At 36.5% G+C, this 8,073-nt stretch overlaps 1 long non-coding RNA gene across 5 annotated transcripts; it reads right to left on the bottom strand.

Moving 5' to 3' along the window:
* Positions 1-824: 824 nt before the first annotated feature.
* Positions 825-7,824, bottom strand: LOC124171092. Of its 5 annotated transcripts, none has more exons than XR_006867663.1 (6): positions 7,322-7,824; positions 6,668-6,888; positions 6,210-6,408; positions 5,932-6,114; positions 2,704-2,908; positions 825-2,562 (listed from the first exon to the last, which is right to left on the bottom strand). It is a non-coding gene; the product is annotated as an uncharacterized LOC124171092 (long non-coding RNA). The 5 variants fall into 5 exon arrangements; XR_006867664.1 differs by having other exon boundaries at positions 5,965-6,103; positions 7,322-7,820; XR_006867661.1 differs by having other exon boundaries at positions 5,932-6,103; positions 7,322-7,818.
* Positions 7,825-8,073: the final 249 nt, after the last annotated feature.

The following is an 8,073-nucleotide window of genomic DNA, read 5'->3' as shown; positions in this document are numbered from 1 at the left end:
ACCTATTAAAAATATGAAAGTCCTGCCAAATCACCAGCATAAACACTTGTAAAATAAAACTTGGTATCTCTTAGATCACACCTCCGATTTTATACTTACTTTGCATGAAGTCACCACCACAAGAAATTTTAAAGAGGCAGGAAAGAAAAAACCCACAGAAATACAATACATATATTATGTATTTTCTATTGTCAACCACAATAATATTTCCAATTTTCTCTTCTATCCCACATCTAATTTAGCGAAACAATTACTCTTATTCTCTTTCGAATAGAAAATTATTTAAAAGAGGACTGGTCGATACATAAAAACTATCTTCAATACTTTCTCCGATGAACGTCCACTATCACAGCATCAACTTGCACAAATCAAATCCACATCCACAAATATGTCACTTCTGCCACAATGTCTGTATTATGTATTTTCTATTGTCAACCACAATAATATTTGCAATTTTCTCTTCTATCCCAGCTAGCAAAAGAAAGGCTGTTGCCCCGTAAATTACGGCAACTTTCCATCAACGGTAAAGAAACGGTTGAATATGATGATATAAACATGACGGCAACGAGGAAGCAACGAAGGGGCAAAAGTCTCATATAAAGTCACCAAAAATACGGCAACAGTTTCTTTTCGATGACGTCACAGACACCAGTGACACCTACCGGCAAATTTAAGAACTAACTGAGCAGCAACGCGCCGGTAGCGCTACCTGGCGGATTAATTTGATACTACGTTATTCTGCTACTCCACGGCGGGCTATTCTATTGCATTCAAATAATAATTACTAGATCGGGATTTATTATAAAAATGAATAATGGACAGAATTTAGATAATAACATATCATATTTATTGCATCACTAGAGAAGTTAATTCACACACACATTACAAACAGGACACAAAAATTTGATACCATAAAAGCTCCATAACAGCATGAAAAGGTACAATGCAAAAACATCCTAAGTAAACATAAGTTAATAGATCCCATGTAGCAGAAGGATGAAAAATATCAGTTACGTTTCCAAATGCACACTTCTCTTAATAATACACTTCATAGGAATTGTTGACAAAAAGATCAACCATGCTTTGTTTGAACTACACAGTAAAACAGGAATGTATAAGACTACCCAAAAACAATTTTGAAATAATTAGTAGATAATGAATTGAAGTACCACCTATCATTTAAGTAGTTCATGAAAAATAGTTTCAAGCATGGGATTCACATGATCAGAGTTACATAACAGCAGGAGTAGGTGCAAGGCCAAAAAATCCAAATTATAATTCAGTTAATACATCCCATGGTGCTGATGGATGAAAAATAATGCTTACGTTTCAAAATGCTTACTATTTTTAACATAAACCTTCATACGAATAGTTGACAAAAAGATCAGCCATGATATGGTAGAACTACACAGTAAAACAGGAATGTATATGACTACCCAAAAACAATCCATCTCATGCATTACTCCAATATCAAAATAAAGAATCAACAAATATTAGTTTTACATCATTAATTGTACCGTATGGGTTGAGGTCTTAACAGAAACTTGCATTCAACTTCGTTGAGTCTTGACTTAATTTATTTTCAAATTTTCTATTGCAGCAGGTTCTGACGGGCAAGGGAATATTTTAAAAGTTGTATCTGACATAATATATTGAATTCTTATTCCGAGCATAGAGGCATGAAATGCAATAGCAACCCTGGTGTGCACATTTTAATGTGGCCTCTCCTTTTAGTGATAAACTTCCAAATTGCCATGGAACACAGCGATTTTATACTAGGACATTCACATTCATGCTTGTGGTGACAGTGAACATCAGCACATGGTAATTAGGTAATGTTATTCTTAAAGAAGTCTTCTTCATCTAATTTACACATTCACTTGTTCACTGCCATAGCAAGCGTGATTATGAATGCCATAATATGAACTTGCTAAGTTATCTGACAATAAGGAAGCAGATCACTGCAACAAGCGCACCCTAGCATTGCTACAGCATTTTATGCCTCCATATATGGAATAAGATTAACCTTTGCCACCTCACCAATGGAGCTGTTTAAGGGTAGGGCATTCTGTAGTATTTAAGTTAGGTTCAACGGAAAAAAACGAACTAAAATTAATTTATTTCAACTATATGAAAGGCTATTAAACCAAACTTGGACCTATTCCTACCAGCATTTGGCATTCTGAAAATCATAAAAAAAATATGGCATTTAAGAAGGCAAAGAAACATTCCTACTCTCCCCTTGTGAGACAAAGATCCGGGAGTATTAAAGGCATATCTGGCTGTGCCTGTCATAACAGTCATCATATGCTGACCTCACCTTATCCCACAATCATGTTATGAGATAACAAGCCAAACTGCCCTTCCACACTAGCAGGTTCTGAGATAGGCAAATTGGAAGAATAATGCTTCTTCGAGATTCCCTTCCAGCTGCCTTTCAGAACACTTTCTCGTTTCTTATTCCCTTTCTTTGTTCCGTATTTTGAGGCCTGGAATCATTCCCTGATGCTTGTTTTCATGCTGATTGTATCAAATCAGGCTCATTTTTGGCTTTTACATTCTCTGCAAAGTAATTATAATTGGATTAGATGTTACTCTGACACACTTAAAAGCATTTCCATTTACTTAAGCTTTTTTCATTCAACTCTATTCCAAGATATGGGAAGAGTAAATCAAAAGCACCAATGATTACAAAATACTCACCAAATATGACATTTATAATGGAGCTAAAATGCACTTCAAAGGCAATCATATTTTCTGAGTGGCCCTTCAAAGAGAGAAACAGCCAACTCATTCTATATTAGGGTAGAACACGTGTCGTTGACAGTTTTTTAAAGTCCAGTACCCTTTGATAGTTCTGACTACACTTAAATATGATGTTCGAAGATCTTTCCTTCATGAAACAAATCTGAAAAATGAGATGACCAGACAATTAATTATCTATGGTAATTCCTTAGTACCATTGAACATATTGGTATAAAATGTTAAAATTTCTCAGTACATCCCAGTGTAATTAACTTTGTTATCATAAAATTAAATATCAACAAGGAGGTAATGATGGCACCATAACTTAAGTTTCATGACTCAAAGTGATAATCTATAAACAGTACCATGAGCATATCAATACTAAGGTGGCTATGAAGTCAAACAGTTGACAATTTAAGTGAAATACCAACCAAATACTCTTCTTTCAGGCTCTTTCCCAGCAAACAATAACAGTTAAAATTCTCAGGAGTTGCACCGGGTAAGGTCTTCCATTTTCCTTCAAATGTTTCGACAAGCAACTCACCCATTGTCTTCAGGGATTCAGAAATCACACGATTTGGGAATCCAACCTAGGATTCCTGAATCCCCAAAGACGATGGGTGAGTTGCTTGTGGAAACGTTGGGAGGAGATATGGAGAGCCTTCCCAGACGGCACAGGAAGTTTTCGTACCTAAATACGAGGGTGGACAATCAAGATACAAAAATCGCGCTTAAGAAGTTACTTAGAAGGTTTTGTTTCTTTATTTCCTTTAATGACGAATAAAGATGCAAGAGGACTGGCAAATTCATATGCATCGATAAAATTGTATCTCATCGATAAAACTGTATTCGGTCTGGGACTATTTTCTTACGCGGGTGGTGCCATCTGGTGCCATCGTGCCATATCCTCCTAGAAAGATCACATGTCTTCACAAGCTAGCACAAGGCGTTGGAGATCGCGTCGTTTACGTAACGTCTTACCACATTTCAGGGATTTTTGTGGTTCAGTTTGTGAAAAATAGAGTGTCTGGTAATAGTGAAGTTTCCCTTATTCTTTAATTTCATTCACTGGGCTTCAGAAACGTGTTTGTGAGATATTTTTGTTAAAAATGGCTTTCGTGTGTTTATTGTCGGGATGACGTAATGGAAACTCCGGGACATGGTTCAAGGTTTTAGCTTTCCAAAAGATCCTGAGTTGAAGAAGAAGTGCATTTGGGCGATAAGAAGAAAACATTTCACCCCTACGAAAAGCTGTGAGGTATGTACTCTTTCTCGCTGTAATTATTTGGATGTAATTTTAAGTTAGAAGTGGCTTCGGGATGTTGATGCATCAACATCCCGAACTATTCAGTACTGAAGTACTATAGTACTATTCAGTACTAAAAATGGTGATTCAAAATATTTTAGCAGCAATTCTTTTGAAAATTCTTGCATTTTAGTTGTCTTTTTTGTATTAATTCATTCGGTAAACGTGTGGTTAAAGGAGAAACTAGGAATAAGCTGCCAAGTTTATAGGTTCGAATATTGCTTCTTAGCTTGCCCTATGGTGTATTACACGTCGGCTTTCATCATTTCAAATTATCTTATGCTATAGTTTAAAACAATAAAAATATCAGGCATAAAAATATTTACTATATTTACGAGCCTAGTAATTTGATTTCTCATGCAGAAATACCAAAAATTGGAAATGATTTGACCTAATAAGTTACATGGTATTTTATTATTTATTAATTTTAGGTGTCTGAGCTTCACATCGGTCCTTGTGATATCAGAAAATAATCTGTGGCCTTGGACGAGAAGACGAGGAGAAAATTCTTGCTGAATTGGAGGTGCCCAGATTGGAGGAAGGTACCATTGCTTCACTGTTACCTGTCGCCAAGAAGACAGACATTGTGGCAGAAGTGACATATTTGTGGATGTGGATTTGATTTGTGCAAGTTGGTGCAGTGATAGTGGACGTTCATCGGAGAAAGTATTGACGATAGTTTGTATGTATCGACCAGTCCTCTTTTAAATAATTTTCTATTCGAAAGAGAATAAGAGTAATTGTTTCGCTAAATTAGATGTGGGATAGAAGAGAAAATTGGAAATATTATTGTGGTTGACAATAGAAAATACATAATATATGTATTGTATTTCTGTGGGTTTTTTCTTTCCTGCCTCTTTAAAATTTCTTGCGGTGGTGACTTCATGCAAAGTAAGTATAAAATCGGAGGTGTGATCTAAGAGATAACATGTTTTATTTTACAAGTGTTTATGCTGGTGATTTGGCAGGACTTTCATATTTTTAATAGGTTGATACATTTACTGCAGTGACCTAGAGACTTTTACTCATCCCAAATAATTTTTCAAATACTTTAGCGCCTGATATGGGTAAGTTTTAGTAGCTGAGACTGAACTATACGTTAATTTTTGCTTGCATTTTGATTAATTCGATCATACTAATAGCAGATGTGTCAGCAATCCTGTTTCATCGGCAATTTTTATTTAAAAATTTTATTTCGTCAGGCTTTAGGGTAAGCTTTTTAATGCTCGTGGGCTATGTGATGTCTTATTTAGTGTCAAAATTAATAAGAATTTACTCTCATTAACATCTCAAGGTTTCCAAGTAAGTACGAGCCACTTAACAATGCTGGATGCTGGGGGTGCGTGAATTAGCCATGAGAATCTCATTTTTCGCAGAGTTATTTAAGTGGCCGAGTAAGTTTTGTAAGTTCTCAATGGGTAAATAATACTATATCATGAATTCTAATTACCATGAAAAACTCACAACCGACAAAAATTTGTCGGTCGTGAGTCTTTCATGGTAATTAGAATTCATGATATGGTGTTATTTACCTATTGAGAACTTACAATTCATAATGATTCGTATCAAGGTTCTCGCTACGGTCGGTAGCTATCGATTGTGTTGCGTTCGATACATTTTTCGATCGTGCGAGTTACGATATATCTAATGTCGACCTAATCGATTGAGATTAGCCTGAGTGCCGTGTTCCTGCGCGCTTCGTATCCAATCGTACGTGCTTAGTAGCGGACATTCACATGCTGCGTACGCGCTTCGTCGACAGGCCGCGAACGGAAATTATCCATTGACGAAAAGCGACGAAGCGGCATAGTATCCCCTTAGTCAATGGGTACTATGTACATACGAATTAGATACGGAGGGTTCTGTGCCGTCTGGGTTACTTGGTGCAAATCCCAAGAAATCTTCATCCCTACCCCTGAACTCATTGGGTGCACCAGGTTCTAACAATTGGACTTCACTGATTCTTCAGAAACACACTGCAATTCTATAGAGAAGTTTCAGGCTTCTTTACTCCAACATTGTTTGATGAATCTTTACGTGCAACCTTCCCTTCTTAGGAGGCACTCATGCAACATAAAACAGAATAGATAAGCTTTACACTTATATGTGCACATGCTAAAGCACTCAAAAGAGCAAATTATTAAGTGCAAATATTTACCTGGTGATGGTGGTTTCAGTATCCTATCATCATCAGTCTCCATTGATGAAGAATTACTTATATTTGGATACTTTCAATTCTTTTTTGTCCTTTTCCTTTCCCAGTCTTTTTAAATTTCAGCAACAACAAAAATGTCTCCACATCTGAATCTTCACAAGTAGCCATCTCTGTTCAATAGCAATGGCTGCCATAACAGACTCTGGAAGATAGTTATATTACAATTTCACCATTTGCCACACATGTCAAAGCATGCACTCAATGTCAAAATTAACTAAAATAAAAAAAATTAATACTTGGCTTAGCAAACTAGTAACATGTACATCCAAGTCAGTGCTCTCACACATACCATGAAACAACTCCTATGAATACATTTAAACAGCACCCTGCTCTTGCAAGTCGAAAATGTTAATCCTCATTTTTAACTAAACAAACATTCACAAATATTGTCCCTAACTCACCAAATGGTGCATGCAGAACTTCACGCCCAAGATATCCCATTCCTCACGGAGTTGAGAACCATTTTATGACCTGTGACACTGAGGACCAGTTATAGCTCTCATTGGGGTAATATTCAATAACCTTATCTGCCTCCAATTTCACCCATGACTACGTAACAGCCTGCACTGTGAGGCCAGTACATTTTTCATGCGGAAGAAATATTACCACAAGCCAAGGCATCCTGAAAAAAGGTGGGAAAAAAACATGACTATGAGGAGTCACTCTTCAGTTACTAAAAAACATGGGATCATAAAATTCAATTGAAAGTAAAGTTAATTATTGTAAATGATGGCTAGTTAAGAATGATGCATTAAATGATTGTATACTCCAGTAACTGAGGAAAAATCTCACAGCAATTCCGCTAAATTTTGCTCCTATACTCGAAATTTCAAGGGTGTTTGACAGGGGGTGAGTTCTCGCCAACATGCAGTAAATACTGCACTCCACGGAAAGAAAAACTGAAGTGTGCCATTGTGAACCAACAAACGCGCAGTAAGAGCACTCACCAGACATCCATCAATCCATACAACAGAACTAATGCAATGGTAATGAAAACTTAAGTGTACTATTAACGAATTTCACAATGAACGACAGTAAACTGTGTCTAGACTTACCTTTCATAGACCTAGAGTCATGGTGGAATACGGTGGTTGAACCCTCGAAGAGGCTTCTAACTTGCACTGCCCTTCCCAAAGTCAAAAGAAACTTCTTATAACCACCGAACACTGTTTCTCACTATCATCACGATTAAACAGGAGTTGAAATCACTCGCGAAAACTTACGTTAGCGAAAATTACAAACGAAAATTCACGTCAGTGAAAATTACGAATATAATAAGGCTAAAGTACGACGGGTGGATATGGTGATCGGATATGAAGATGAAATTAAATGAAAAGTGAAAATGGAGAAGCTGAAACCACGTTAAGTTTGATGGATGAAGTTAATGAACAATTTATGTGAAAATGAAAGTTATTGATAAAAGCTATTTAAAGGTTTAGTGAACCATAACCGTCCTTCGACTACTCAAAAAGAAGAAAAGCATTACGACGAACTCAAAGCACGAATTAACAACATCAACAAATTTACTAATTGTAAGATGCCATGATGGTGTTCACTGTGGCGGCGGATAACGGATTCTTCCGTTTTTCCCGAAGTGCATTTCGCGTTCCGCGCATGATGGTCTCGGATGGCCTCCGTCGTGAGCAGACGATATGATTGAGTCTTAAATTTCACATAAAGGAGGAATTCGTAACGGTACAACATCGAATTATCAATCGTATTTAAGTAATATCACTTCGATGATAACGAATATCCAGAGATCCATCAACCTTGAGAGACATTTATATTATATTATCTCAATCTTTTT

This window comes from Ischnura elegans, chromosome X (genome assembly GCF_921293095.1).
Source record: "Ischnura elegans chromosome X, ioIscEleg1.1, whole genome shotgun sequence".
Lineage (NCBI taxonomy): Eukaryota > Metazoa > Arthropoda > Insecta > Odonata > Coenagrionidae > Ischnura > Ischnura elegans.
The sequence above is the reverse complement of the archived record's forward strand: the minus strand, read 5'-3'. Positions and strand labels throughout refer to the sequence as shown.